Source organism: Eupeodes corollae, chromosome 3, assembly GCF_945859685.1.
Source record: "Eupeodes corollae chromosome 3, idEupCoro1.1, whole genome shotgun sequence".
Lineage (NCBI taxonomy): Eukaryota > Metazoa > Arthropoda > Insecta > Diptera > Syrphidae > Eupeodes > Eupeodes corollae.
Genome location: NC_079149.1, coordinates 31,248,253 through 31,264,128, shown reverse-complemented (window position 1 = coordinate 31,264,128; position 15,876 = coordinate 31,248,253). Strand labels below are relative to the sequence as shown.

The 15,876-nt window shown below is 33.9% G+C and overlaps 1 protein-coding gene across 1 annotated transcript in view; it reads left to right on the top strand.

Annotated features, from left to right (window-relative positions):
• The first annotated feature begins 5,167 nt into the window (after positions 1-5,167).
• LOC129949228 (protein transport protein Sec24A) overlaps positions 5,168-15,876 on the top strand; it is a 31,616-nt gene continuing 20,907 nt past the window's right edge. Inside the window, exon 1 of the mRNA XM_056060553.1 lies at positions 5,168-5,757. The gene's annotated coding sequence lies outside the window, so the exon portion shown is untranslated. The remainder of the gene's footprint in view (positions 5,758-15,876) is intronic.

Below are 15,876 nucleotides of genomic sequence, written 5' to 3'. Positions count from 1 at the left end.
GAAATTGCACGGCCTTGTGCTGCTGGAAAAAAAAAACAAATTTAAGAGAAGAATTTTAACTGAGACAAATGTCCGATATGACATTTATTTTCTTTTGTTTATAGAATACAAAATTTCAAATTTTTAAATTAGCCTTTAATGCACAAAGCATGTTATCATAAAATTGTCAATCTGGCAGATGGCTTTTGCCGTAAAAATGTTAACAAACTCTAGAATACTAATTTCCAATAAAATGTTATCTTATCTATCTAATGTCGTAAATTAACTGATCAGTATAAGCTTTCTCTTGTTTTAATTTTTACTGATAGATTTTACTAATAGCTATAACCGGCCTCTTATGACATTGGACAGGTTGAAACGAAATAAGGAACTTGAATAATGGACAAGTTTCCAGTATTGTCCAGATTCCATAAAATTGCCTTCCAATTAAGGTCACTTTATTAAACAATTGGGCAGGTTCAGGCAACATAAAGGACTTCATTTGCAGTCAACTTCATTCTATGAACGCAAATTTTGATTAAGACAAAAAGTACCAACCAAATTATTGTCTACAAAACACTCTTCAGGCAAGCTACAAGTTTATCGCTAATTGTATTTTGTATTTTAAAGAAATATTAATTATTTCTTTTACAAATTGAAAAGAAATCCTTTTACCGAAAACATTAAATGAAGCTATACAGAAAATAAATAAATCATAGAGTAATAAAGTTTAGCTTTCAGTTGAATGAAAAGACATGATCAACTGTCATTTTGATAGAAGTAGACTTGACTTAATAGTTAAGTAGATTTTTAGTGACTAACTTTCCAGTCAATTTTCCATTAAAGTTCCTTTAATTGGGAGGTAATTTTTGTCAGCTGGCCAATCAAACTTGAAACTTGCCTAACTTTCAAGCCCCTTAAATCGTCTGAACCTGCCCATTGACTGGAATATCAGTCAAGAAAAATCTTCCCTACCATTAAGTCATGTCAAAATGACAGCTGATCGTGTTTTTTTTTGTTCAACTAAATGCTGAAATTCATAATCCTGTATTTATAAATTTAATACAAAGTTTTGTTTAAGGTTCAATGTAAAAGCGTCCCTTGCTTACTTTTACTTTATAATACAAAATACAACTTATTTTTGTAGCTGAAAATGAAGTTGGTAGTTTCTGCAAGTTAAATATAGCCAATTAATGTTCCAACTTTAAAATAAGTGGTTTCTTTGTAAACAAAAACAATAGTACATTAGCCACCTTGAGGTTTAGGTGATCGTATAAAAAAAAAACAGCTCCATGATAGATACAAATTTGGAGTTAAATGCAAATGAAGCACCTAATATCGTCTTACTTACTTACTTAAGGAGGCGCTACAGTCCTGTGTGAACTAGGGCAACACCCAACAAACTTCTCCATGTAGCTCGGTCCCCTGTAGATGCTGTCATATGCGGCCTTGATATCGATGAAAAGATGGTGGATGTCGATTTGGTGTTCTTGGGTTTTTTCCAGGATCTACCGTAATGTGAATATTTGATCAACTGTGGACTTTCCTGGTCTAAAACCACACTGATAAGGACCTATCAGGTTGTTGACGATGGGCTTTAGACGTTCACATATTACCGCAGAGAAGATTTTATAGGCGATGTTAAGTAGACTGATTCCTCTATAGTTGGAGCAGTTTAGAGGGTCTCCTTTTTTCAGGATCGGGCAAATAATACTGAGGTTCCATTCATCGGGCATGCTTTCTTCCGACCATATCTTACAGATAAGTTGGTGCATGCTCCTAACCAACTTCTCTTCAGCTGTTATAAAGAGCTCGGCATTCAAGCCATCCGCTCTAGCGGCTTTATTAGACTTCAACTTAGATATGGCAATCTTTACTTCGTCTAAGTCGGGAGGACGGGATTGTTGGCTTTCGTCGTCTATATTGAATGTATCATCCTACCTGACAGCGGAATTCAGTTCTTCGTCGCCGTTATATACAGTCTGCAGAAGTGGTCGTTCCATATCCTCAGCATTGACTGCGGTTCCACTATGATGTTTCCACTTTCGTCTTTGCAGCCTTCGGTTCTAGGTTTATGTACCTGTGAATTTCGTTTCACCTGTTCATAAAACTTTCGAACCTCATTCCTGCTTTTATACCTCTTAACATCTTCAACCGCACGCTTCTCATGCCCTCTCTTTTTCCTTCTGAGAAGTCGGCGTTCCTCTCGCCTTTTCTGCTCATAGAGCTCACGAGCAGCTCTCGTACTTTTATGCAGCGCCGCTTTGCGTGCCTGTTGTTTGGCTGTATTTGCCTGCCGACATTCCTCATCAAACGAGGGGTTCCTTGTTGGTGGCTGTTTGAAACCCAGCACATCAGAGGCGGCTTCTCTGATTGCATCTTGGCGATCTCTGGCGATTGTAGCCTTTCGACGTTGTACCTTCTCCCAGCACCTCCCTGTTTTGCCTTTGGGTCTGGAAATCCGAAGTGCTACCTTGGCTACAACGAGGTAGTGGTCCGAGTCGATGTTAGCTCCTCGGAAAGTTCGTACATCCATAATGCTGGAAGCGTGTCTGGCGTCGATCGCAATATGGTCAATCTGGTTGACGGTAGATTGATCTGGAGAAGTCCAAGTTCCTTTGTGGATGTTGAGGTGTGGAAAACGCGTACTGGCTACCATGACGTTTCGCCCCGCAGCAAAATCTATGAGCCTGAATCCATTGTCGGAAGTGTTGTCGTGCAGGCTGTTCTTCCCGATTATTCAACCAAAGATGTCTTCTCTTCCTAGCTTGGCATTAAAATCGCCCAGGACTGTTTTAATATCGTAGCTAGGGCACTGCTCATATGTTTTGTCTAGGAAGTCGAAGAACATATCTTTGGTGTTGTCGTCTTTCTCTTCTGTGGGGGCGTGCGCGCATATCAGGCTAATGTTGACGAATTTAGCCTTGATGCGTATGGTCATGAGGCGATCATTGATGCACCTATAGCTCAAGACTTCTTGCCTAAGTCTGGCTCCAATGACGAATCCACATCCAAATAAGCGCTGTTGGTTTTCGTGGTAGCAGTCACCATAGTAAATATCGCAGTTTTTCATCCTTTTTTTTTGCCCGGCCCATCCCATCGTATTTCCTGGATGGCGGTGATATCTGCTTTATAGCGGTCTAGGGCCACCTCTTATTCTTCGGCCGCACGTGGTCTGTTAAGGGACCTAACATTCCACGTGCATATCCGAAGTTCGTTGTCCTATATTCGTTTGCCAACCTGCAAGGATGGGGAGCTGGATAAAACCGCTCCTTATAGGCCTGGGCTCCGAATAAGTCGAAAAAGCCCTATAAGGTGTTCAATAAGTAGTTCAACTTTACTGGAACTGTAGACGCCACCGTTGAATCCATTTCGGGAATTCCTCCGCTGCCGTCTGGATAAGGAGAGGTGCCTTAGTGGAAACACCTCTCCCCACCTCTCTCGTTTGCTGCCCCCAACAACTTTCCACTAGGGTTCACCACGGGGAGGTGAGAGTAGGAGTTGATAGACAGAGGTTGGTTTTGAGAAAAACCTGTGGATGCTTGTGTCCTCTTGAATGCACATGTCTACCATTTGAACATCATATACCTAATATCGTCTAATCCTGTTAATTTACTACAAGCTGCTACATTACCAAAAATTGAATGATACACGCTTCAATAATTTAATAAAATTATAAGATAAGGTTTATACCAATGCTCTGCAATCGATTAAAGACCTTACCGATGGAATTCGCGAATTGGCTTATTGGCAAATAAAAATTATTTTATTTCTCTCAGAAAATACTCTTTTAGTTAATATCAAAATGAAACCTCTTACTTGAAGACTCTATTTATGTGGACTTCCAGTATCTAACTTCACATTGAATTTACCTTAAACATAACGCGACACCAACGCTTTTTAGTCATTGGTGGAATTACCGAATTCAATTATTGATTTGTGAATAAATTCGGAGTTTTGGGAATAGATCCTTCACAGAGGGTTAAGTTCTTAACTAAATTGGTTCCATTATGCTATTCAATCAAAATCGGATAATAAATAATTAACGTCTTAAACGTTGGCTTCTTTTACTGAAAAAAAAATGGTTAACATGGGAACTTGAGGATAAATAATCGCACTGTTTGGTTTTCAACGCATTCCCAGACTTTTTAAATGTGAAGGAACTCAAATAATTCCATGTGACGAAAATTGTTAGTTCCAAAATGTACCCGTAGCGTGATTTGGGCTGTCATGCAAGTAATGCAAGGGGTCTTGGGTTCAATCCTATCCTGTTCAACCTAACTTTATTCACGAGTACTGCCTCTTGCGAGGAATTGACAAATCCTCCAAGAGTAATTCTTGTCATGAAAAGTGCTATCTCAAATAAGCCGTTCGGATTCGGCATATAAACTGTAGGTCCCTTCAATCTCTGACAAAATTACTGGCACACAGGAATGGTTGAGAGTTGTAAGTCACTAAGCTCTGGTTCTTCATGGACTGTTGCGTAACCTAATTTATTTTTTTTTATTTAAAACACCCTATGTTCTAAAAATAAACCATTCGTCCTTTTGTATGACAAACATTATTACAAATGTAGGAATGCCAAAATCAAAATGAACATTATGTACTCCAAAGCCTTCTGGTCGGATTCTGTAATCGGACAATTTATAAATTGTTTGTAAGACAATAGAAGTCAATTTAAATTTCCGACAACCTCACCGAGTCCTTTTTAATAAATTATAAATCCTGCTTCACCGCCCTTTTTTTTTAGATGGGGTTTTTCCATGGGTAAATTAAGATTTCATTCAAAAATTTACTTATTTTGGTAGTGCATGGAACAAGATTAGATTTGTTTTCTTTAGTATATCGACTTCTTGCAGTAGAGCTGTCAAACCCCATAACTATCAATACAAAAAATGAGCCATCTAACAAAACTCCTATGTATTAAGTATCGTTTAGTCTCACAAAAAAAAACCTACATGAGGATGTTTCTTGATTAAGTTTGCAACCACGAACCGGCTCATCATATCCTCATAATAAATCGTATCTAATATTAAAAAAAATATATAAATTAACTAATTTTGTGGACAGTTTGGCATCACTCTTTAAGCACACCATATCAATATTACTCAATAGATGTCGCTACTTTCGCTCTCGGCCACGTCAAAATGTGCTCAATTTTGCTATCAAAAAAAAAATTACTTGAAGTTTTCTCGCGTACGTAAAACTCTGCTGTGACGAAAAGAGTGAACTGCCGTGGTTTTACTTTTGTTTGTTGAAAAGAATCTAAAATGTTAACTTCTTAAAAACCCACAAAAATAGATCTACCACAAAACTATCAATCAATTTCCATAACCGTAATAAAAGTTACACTATCCAAAGTTCGTGAAAAATCGACTCAAAAATTGGCACTAAAAATACGAAAATCAATTTTCGCTCTGTCACGGACAACTTCATCGTCGTCGTCGTGGTCTTCGTAGTCGTCGTGGTCGTCGTCGTTGTAGTCTCGTCCTCCAAAAATTCAATTTAAACCAAACCAACTTGTGTTCCGCTCTCTCTCTTTTTTTTTATTTTTGCGGAAATTCTTCACATTTACCTCACCATCGCCATCAGCTTAAGCTTCAGCAGTCGCCAAATCATCGACAATCTTCTGTAGTTGTCGGGGAATTAATAAACAATAAAAGAAGTTCGTATAGAAAAATTAAATCCAATTGGCGGTGGGTGCTCAATTCAGATTGGAATTGGGATTCTGATTCTGTCTACCAAAACACGGAGTGAGTGTGTAATGAATTTTTAAGGGTGAGTCTAATTCCTCGTTCCTTTCTTTATCAGAGACAAAAGGACGATTTTGTTCTGGAAGTGAGAAGATTTTTCTTCTGTCGTCTGTCCAATTAGGCAAATGACAGCTAAGTGAGATCAAAGTTCTTTGCTTTGTTCAAAAGGGCATGAATCAATTGAATGAATTTCATATTTTGCTTAAGATTCCCATTTGCCTTTGAGGTATCCAAACCACAAATCAGTTGACATACTTAGGAGTATAGAAAAATAAGGTCACTCTAATCAAAAGTAGGCTTTGATGAGTGCGAAAAGTTTTGTGAATGAAAACGAAAGGGCTTAAATTGTTGGACCGTTCCGTTTTACGCCCTAAAATATTGTTCCAGGTAAATTTATTTATTTCACTCCACATTGAATTGTTGTCAATTGTTTTTGCAGTTTTCAATCTAAAACAGTTGACCTACATCGTTCTCCATATGAATACTTAATCGAGTCGAGAGTCATCCTATTCCGGGTTTGCGTTAGCGATTCACCCTCGCCATGGGAATACATTTTCAGTTCTAGATAAGCTAGGTAGGCTAGTCGTATTCATAGATGTACAAGCAACTTGTATAAACTACACACATTGCGTGGAGTGTTTATTAAAACTAATTTTGAAACAACTTCCGATTGAGTGTGTGTATTATTATTTGTTCCTATTGAGATAACCAAATGGGATTCTTCTTGACTGTGAAAATAGATTCGAGCGTTTTGTTGAATGAATTTATTTTATTTTTATTATTTTAAGTGTCAGTGGCATTGTGACACTGACCTCGAAATTTTAGTAACAGTTTTTATGTTTGGAAACGTGCAAGGTTGCTGTATTTTTAATGTTTTTATTAAATACTGATTGTATAAAATATTAGCACAACAAAAACCAAACTACAATAACATTCGCATTGAAATAACCACTGAATCATCATTAATTGAAGAATTCGTCATACAATTGTTTTATTTATCATTGCTGAGTATGGGAAATATAATAAATATATATTCTTGAATATCATTATTTTTCATACATATTTCAATGAGACGAATATACATATGCATACAAACTAGCGTTTTATATTTAAACAGAAAAGATAGTTTAAGTAGTTTGGTTTGAACTTGACTTGAGATGAGACTGAAGATTTTGTTAGCAGCAACAGTCACAATTTACAGAGAACTAGCACATGTAGGAAAAAATAGTTATACCTAAACTTTTAAGGAAATGGTATGGTATATTTTGATTAATTTGATTTTGAAGTTTAAAACTAATTGAGATAAAATGTAAACGATCAAGAGACATAAGTAGACATTGAGATTTTGGTATTTTGGCTAATGGTGGATTAGCTTAATTTATAATAATTAACCTGAGGTCTAAAAACGCATTTAAGCTTTAACGAGCTGAAAATATCATAAATTAAAGATAACAACCTGTGAACAAATTATCCCCAATTTTAATAATAATATCAAAATATTAGCGTATGTTATTTGGTGACGTGCATATGACAACACAGAGCACGTTTTATAGCTGTTGATTCATTGAACCCACTGTCCGATTACTCCGCCATACATTTCGAAGCCAATGGCCGATATCTCCCATTGAATTTTTGCTACAAGCTTCTGTAACAGCTGCGATATTTATATTGGATAAACCCATGAAAACAGTCTACGGTTGTTAAATCATATGATCGAGGTAATCATTCTTTAGAATCATGTGTTTATCGAATTGAGTTATCAATAGCCGTGATTTTTTCGTATTCCATATATAATGCAGTGAGAAATTGCCAAGAAGGGGGGTTGTTCGTAGACTACTACATTAATATGTGGTGTTGAAGCGAGCTTGAAGCTCGCCTCAATTCTTTATATACCTGAATCGAGTTAAAATGAGTTTGGTTCTCCGACCGGATTCGAGTCAAAATTTGTGGAGAAAAACCTGTGTGGAAGAGTTAGCTTTACAGATAATGGATTATGGTCTGTTTATTTCCATGTTTGTGTACAAAAAATATAGTTATGTTTTTTTTTTCAAATTACAAAAAAAATGGACATGGAGTAGGTATTCTTATATGTTGCTGAACTATTCAGTTTTTCATTTTTTAACACGAATCAAACTATTACACTTGCACTTCATAAGAAACATCGAAACACAATTTGCATTTCAGAAACTGTTGTCAAACTTAATCATTTTTAAATCTTCTTGTGTGGTGGAAACACCAAAAAGATTTATTTAATCCAAACTGAGATAAACCTTTAGTGAAAACATAGCAAAACTTAATTATCTTTTCTATTGTTTTCTCTTGCAAAATAAGCCCAGTTAGTCCATTTTTATAACAAAACTAAATAATATCAACAGTAACAGATTGATTTTTTCCCCAATAGAAAACACATGATTCCAAATGCACAACTACTCAACGAACACAGCCATCGAAATACAAATGCAATATCAATCGTACAACGAAATCACATAAGATCCATTCTAGATTCGTATAAATGTCAAAAACCTATCCGTAGTAAGATTTTACTTTAAGTTTTATCGGAAGTATTCATACTGCGGATATTGTTTTTCTTAATCGTGTAAAATCCTACTATACTATTAATAGATTTTCCAACGAAACACGGGTAATAAGTCAATTGTTACCTTCGCTCTGCAAAGATTATGGTAAATTTTTCTAGTGTGTATCACTAATGTCTAGACCATGCAATTTTTTTTTAAAGAACTACTATTTTAACATGTCTCTTTAGCGGTTTCAATTGATTGCAGCGTGACAAATTATTTGCCAAATAAAAAAAATACTTCATGACACCACTGATATTAAATCGACATACAACTATTTTTTTTTATGTTGACTATGTTGATACTCATTTAAGTAGTATTCACATGAGCGCGACCAACGAACGACGAATGAATTACAAAATGTGAGTTTATATACGTTTGAAGACATATTTCCACACAAATTGTTAACAAAACGATAGCAATATAGTTTCTATTTGATTTATGATACATACTTTAACTTTTCATTATAATATATTAATAAATTTAAGAAAACAAATTTATTCGTCGCGAAAAAAATTATAGTTGATACGAACTGTCAAACTTTATTCGCGTTCCACATTATCCACACTCGCAACGAATAAAATGATCGCGCGTACTTAACCTAAAAAATCATTCTTGTTTTGGTTTCGGTGGAGAATGATGTTCGGCTGTGGCTTCATTCGCGACGAATTAAAAACTCTCATGTGAAAGAAACGTCAAAATCGACGAATATTCGTTCATTCGTTGGTCGTGCTCATGTGAATAGTACTTTAAGTCGCAAATAAAGATTTGTTTCGGGGACGTAAAATATTATTGGCGAACTGGAAAATATCAATAATTCTCATATTTTTCTAATTCTCGAGATCCGACTAAAATAAAATGATCATACTGACACTTTTTTTGGGATCTCCACTTTCAGAGGAGTTTAATTGATTTCAATTATAAATTTCAAAAAAAATTCTAATTGGGAAAAACAAAATAATTGGTGTTGAAAATGAATGTCAAATCGTTTGAGGTTTAAACAAAAATTAAAAGCAAAAGCCGACTAGAAACCTGAAAAGACATTTTATTAAAATTCATGATGTTAGTTTTGATGATGATTTGAGTGAGAACATTTTAAAAAGTAGAAATGTTGGCATTTTAAATAAACAATTGCATGTTGTAGAAGAAAACAAGGGGCGACTTTCCATTACCGCAGCACGAATTTCCTTCTGATTTTTTTTTTACAGTTAGGTAGGGGTCTCAATAGAACATGTTTTAAATATTAGGGTGAGGAAACAACTTTAAGTCATAAAAAAAAATATTTTCTTTTTCGGACTTAACCCTACTTTTTTTGTATTGCATTTGTTGAGCCTAAAACAAGTTTTTTTTTAATTGATAGCACGGCGTACTAAGAGCTAGGTATGTAAGGGGGGGCATGCTGCCCCCCTGCAACCCCCCTGCTTGGGGTCACTATAGGATTTGGGGTGGGTGCGAGTTTGGGTATATGCAAAGTACTTTTCGATTTGAGCACTAAAATAAAAGAAATTACCAAGAAATAAAAACCAAGTATGGCAACACTGAACAAAAAACAGGGAAGAAATGTCAAAATCAACCATTTTTGAGTGTTTTGTATGGAAAAAAGTGAACTTTATTAATTAATTAAAAATAGAAATAAATGTTTCCTCGCTCTAAAATTGCTATAGTTATTATTTATTTGCACATATCTATCGAATAAAAAAAACCGCGAGTCGAAATTCGTGCTGCGGTAATGGAAAGTTGAGCCGAAAACAACGACGAAGCAAATATTATTGATACCAGTACCAGTTTTGTAGATGCAAAATTATATTCAGTCCCCAAAAAATTGAATGCGTTCCTTTCATGTTTAAAAATCCGAAAAATTAAATTCGAAAACGAATTAAAATTTAAATTCCAGGCTGACTTTTTTTGAGCAGAAGCATTTGCTATACTTCAAGCTGCAGCCAATATTTCTGAAAAATGGATTATATGCTCAGTAATTAATGCAATATATATCTCAGTAATCAATGCAATTCACAACGCTTACAACAACACCGAAATCATATCAGTAATTAGATATCAACTCATAAAATTGAAAAACATTAAACTAATGTGGAATACTCGGAAACAAATATGCCGACATTTTAGCGAACTCAGCCAAAAACGCACCAATACTCACCTTCAACAATTTGAGCAAATCCGATTTCCTCAAGCATACCGGAGCCTATATCAGCATCACAACAAGGATATAAACCCCTTAAAATCTACGCCGATGTACCCTACTAACTGTTCGAAACAAAAAATGACTAACTTCGCTAGACTTGGACTTGGACACACTACTGCTTCCTACCAACACCTCCTCAACAAAAACGACCCCCAACCTACTCCGCCTTGATCTAAAACATGTTTTGGTATATTGTCCAAAGCCCATAATTTAAAAAAAAAAATACAAAAATATTTCCGTATATGAAATCCTCAAAAATTGTAACTTGAATTTTCAAGCAAAAAAGCCAATAGTCTCTGCAGCTAGACTTGTTAAATTTTATATTAGCTTGTACTTTTAATTGCTTGTTAATAAATATCAATAGTAATAATAGACCCAAATTATTTGGGATGATATGCATCTGTCGAGTTATTTGAAGCTGCTTTTCTGGATTTCCGAATCGTAAAATATTTGTTTATGTGTTTAAACCAATGAATGAAGAGGTATTGCACTTCATTGATATGGAAATCCAAAGAATACACATAAGATAAAAAAAATTCAGTTTTTTTAAGCTTTAACATAACATGTCTGAATCGGAGTGTGCTTTTGCATTTTAGCAACTTTATTGAAAGTACAAACTTTTTATTAGTAAAATTTATTGCAGAATTTTCTTTATAAGTTAAAAATTCCTTAAATGCTCTTTACCTTACTTCAATTTGTCAATTTTCGTTTTCAAAAATAGGAAAGAATAAAATCACTTAAGTCAAGTTTGTGGAATTATAATTTTTGAACAGTTTCCTTGAAGGAATTACTCTAAATCATAGAATTTCCAGTTATCTCCAATACTTTTCTTAGACAACACTGGACTTTGTTGAATTATGAAAAAAATGAGGAATCAAACTTGAAAGGATTTAAAGATTTTTCACGATGAAAGTAACGCTTCGCTTAGATTGATTGGCTAAGGCGCCAATTATAGCTATAATTGGTTTTTATCATTGAAAATAAACATTGGAATTTTCATGACAGGTCATTTATAGCTATCATTAAAAATTTCTGTCATTGAAAAAAATTTCCTGATTGAAATCCACCGAATAACTTTTAGGGTCGGTTATAGCTAACAGTAAATTCCATCAGTAAATTTTTGTTTTTAGTTTTTGAACATGTTACAGATTTATTTCTAGCAAAAGATTGATGCAATAAGATGATATTTAATTTATAAACTAGTTTTAATTTTTTTTAATGATGAAATTTCATTTTACTGACGGCCAAAAGCCAAAAAAATTCCATCTCGTTTTTTTGTTTGTGTTCCAATTTTTTACTGTTCCGATCATATCATTAAAATTTTTACGTGTCAAAGCAACAGTAAAAAATTGTTTGAGAATCGAAACTCGATGATTGTGATCAAAAGAAAACAACATTTAATGACGTAATGATTTACTGATTGCTATAAACGCTCATCAGTAAAACATTTCGGATTCGTACTGTTTCAAATTTTACTGATGGATTTTACTGATAGCTTAAACCGGCCCCTTAGTCACAGAAATCTGTCATCTGAATTGTGTGAAATTGGAACACAAACCAGTTTCACTTTTGAACATTGTTCAGCAAAATGAATTTCCGTCCGGAAAATAGAAAAATACATTTTTAGAGAAATACAAATGCGCATTTACACTCTTTTGCTCAAAAAAAAATCTTTGGGTGATCGAAGGGAAACATAGCCAAATATTCATCTCAAAAATGTTCCTGGATCGATTTCAATGATGCTATAACTGGCCCCTTATGTAAGGTGCCTTTGTTGTGTTGTCTTTAAAAAAATATAAAACTTATTAATTTTATCAATCTTTGTTTTAATAGATAAGTAGCCGCATTAAAAAGAAACCCGGTAAAACAGCTGTTAACGAGTGCATAGTAATGCAGTTTATGTGGCTATACACATAGTCCAAAAAGTCAATCTTTTTGTTGATTTTGAGATAAAATATTTATTATAACAATGTATTAAAAACATGTTTTGAAAATCACAATTTTTTTAATTTGGTAAAAAGATGAAGGTGGAATATAACTTTTTCCAATATTACCAGTCTCGTTTTTACATTTATTCCAAGTACTTTTTTTCAAAAACACTAAAATTATTGTGCTGTAGTGAGACTTTTTAGACTAGGCGTATGTATTATATGTTAAACGGCAGGCAGACGGCAGAATTGCCATGTCCATATTCTTAAAGAAAAACATTTGTTGATAAATTATATCTTAAAATAAAGAATGAAACTAAACTAAGAAACTATATGTTAAACATTCCGTAAATACATACTTAAAAAACATACTCTTTCCGACCCTTTTTAGCAACAATTCCTTAGTATGAGATAAAGTATAAAATTGAGAAATCTTTAACTGTTCTAAGCAGTTTCTAATCGCTAAACGTTTTTTAGGTATAGTTACTTTACGCAGCCTCTGTGCAGCGTTTATTATGTTCGTTAAGTGAAACTTAAGTATCGAAAACAAGTGTCAATCGTAATTCTTATTCATGTTTTTGTTATAAAAATCGCTTTAGATTGAATTGGTACTCATCCATTTGTATGAGATATAATTTTTGTTACCTTATTTTCTCATTTTAAAATACGATGTTATGAATAATGTGCCTACAATAAAATGTAAATTTTTAATATTGCCTTATTTGGCAAATATTTTGGTTAGCGACCTTGAGTTAACTCAATTATCATCTTTTTAATATCAAATCATAAATACAGAACCTTAAATTAAGACTTCTCAGAACAAGATTTTAATAAAAAATCTTCACTTGAATATTAATATTTTGTTTGTTTATTTGTTCATTCTCATATTATTCTGATTTTTTCTTTCACAAAAAAAAAGTAAAAGTTATTCAAATAATAAAACATATTTTTTTAACGTGATTTTTGTTTTGTTAATTCGTATCACTTTCGAATTGGTTTATTATTTTATTTTGTATGTTCTTTTATCTATGAAAATCTTGTTGTAGGTCAATTTATTCGTTGTTCATTCAACTATTTTTTTTTGTTCTTTATTTGTCTAGATGCGGGTAAGTTGATGCTTTTGTGTTTGAGTAAGTACGTAGTATGAGGAATGACAAAAAGCATTCTGAGAACAATGCTGCTATTGATTAATGAGGCTTGATTAAAAGATGATATTTTTTTATTATTATTATTGTTTTGAATAATTGTCGTAGTTCAATGGAAGAAAGTGAGAGCAAAAATATGAACATTTTTAATTGACAATAACAATCCATAGAATAGGTATATATTTTTTGATTGAATACTATTTTAGACAAGAATATAATACGTAGATACTTGCTGTTTAAATAATATATTATTTTTTAAACCATACCGCCTCTTGCAGTCAATGGCTGTGTTCTTGTTACATAATTTGAAAAGGTAACCGCAATGGCCGAATGTTTTGGCCAAAAACATTTAATCCGATCTCAGTGACATTGTGACTAAAAATATTGTTTAAGATAAGCTTATTAAAATCAATTCCTTACCAAGTTACGTAACAACTTTTTTAAAAACATTTTTGTGAAAGAGTTAATTAAACAATTAAAACTCAAAAAATCATATGGTCTTGATGAGCAACAGGTTGCTTAAAGTCTTACCATCAACGGCCACCAAGTATCTTACAATGGTTTTCAATTGTTATATGATTCTTTTGTATTTCTCGAATTATTGTAAGAAAGCAAAAGTTATAGATACAGTGGAATCTCGATAACTTGAACACCTACGAAACGAGGCCTGTTTAAGTTACTGGATTGTTCAAGTTACTGGAAAAAATAAAAAAGTCTTCGTTTTTATACGTTTTCATTATATTATTTTAAATGTTAGTAATTGACACAAAACACAATTATATTTAAACCAACTTTGGAAAAAAATTTGTTATTTTACATTGCATAGTTTTCTGCAAAACATTTTTTAGCGCACTTTCTCTGATGTTCTGTTATTTTGACTGGCCCAATCGATCACTTTATCAATTGATTCGATGGCTTCGGTGTCAGTTACAATGTTTTGCACCATTATAACATCACCCGCGTCAGATTCATTTTTCGAATCGATGTCTTCATCTTCAACACCATCAGGAACATCTTCATCGCGGTACCATTCGTTTACTTCTTCTTCGGTGTAATGCTGTTGGATTGAAAACTAAAAGTTTGTTCATTAGGTACCTACTGTTTTGTACTTAAAGTCAAGAAATGTTACCTGATTATTGTCTATTTGTTCGAGCAAATGTATCAAGGGTGCTTCTTCCCCATCTGCAATCAAGTTTTCCCTCCAGCGGTCTCTGAGAGTAGATAATGGGACATCATCTTCGTCGTTAAAGAAACTGTTATCGACATCATTTAAAATGGGGTTCCATTATTTTTCAAGAATTTGAGAAGTTACTTGATCCCACGATTTTGACATCAATGTAATACCTTGGCGCAAATTGAAGTTGTTTAGGGCAGAAATTATATCTTCATTTTTGTTGGCAATGACCAACGACAGCAAGTTTGACTTATAATGCAGCTTCGTAATTCTTATGCCATTTTGATCCATCGGCTGAACTAACGCAGTGACATTCGGTGGTAAGAACATTGTGCAAATGTCTCCGTTAAGATACCTTAACTCTTCTGCCGATGGATGGCATGGAGCATTGTCTAACACCGTGGATTTTTCGACTTACCAATGATCATAAGAACGAGTTTGTGGGTACCTGTGGCGTTAGAACCGAGGAGTAAAGTCACTCTTTGCTTAGGAATTTTTCCTCCAAATGCACTTTTTTCATTAAACGATACATAGGTTTTTTTGGGCAACAACTTCCAAAACAGTGCAGTTTCATCAACGTTGTAAATTTATTGTGTTGTCAGTTGAAGAGCGGCGATTTTATCTTCAAGTTTTTTTTTGAATGGCTCAATTTTGAATGGATCAGCAGCTAATTTTTCTCCACTAATAGTAAGCAATCGAATACCGAATCTTCTCTTCCATTTCTGAAACCACCCAGAACTAGCATTGAAAGAGCTACCTTCTTGACTCTTATACTTTATAAACAACTGTTTGGCTTTCTCTCTTAAAATGTTTCCGCTTATCGGAACATTTTTTTGCGCTGATTCAGGAACCATATGTAAAGGATCCTTTCCATTCTTGGATGCTCAGCTTTTTTAATTGTGCACATTTTGCCTGGTCCAGAAAAAGTATTCGCGATCCTTGCTGTGATTTGTTTCTCATTGCGCTTTATATTGCATATCGTACCTTTTGAAACACTAAATTCCTTTGCACAAACCGTAACGCTTTTTCCTTTCTTTATTTGTTCAATAATTGCTGCCTTTTGTTTAAGTGTCAACATTCTAATTTTTTGTCCTTTTTTTAAACCCATTTTGAATCTTTAA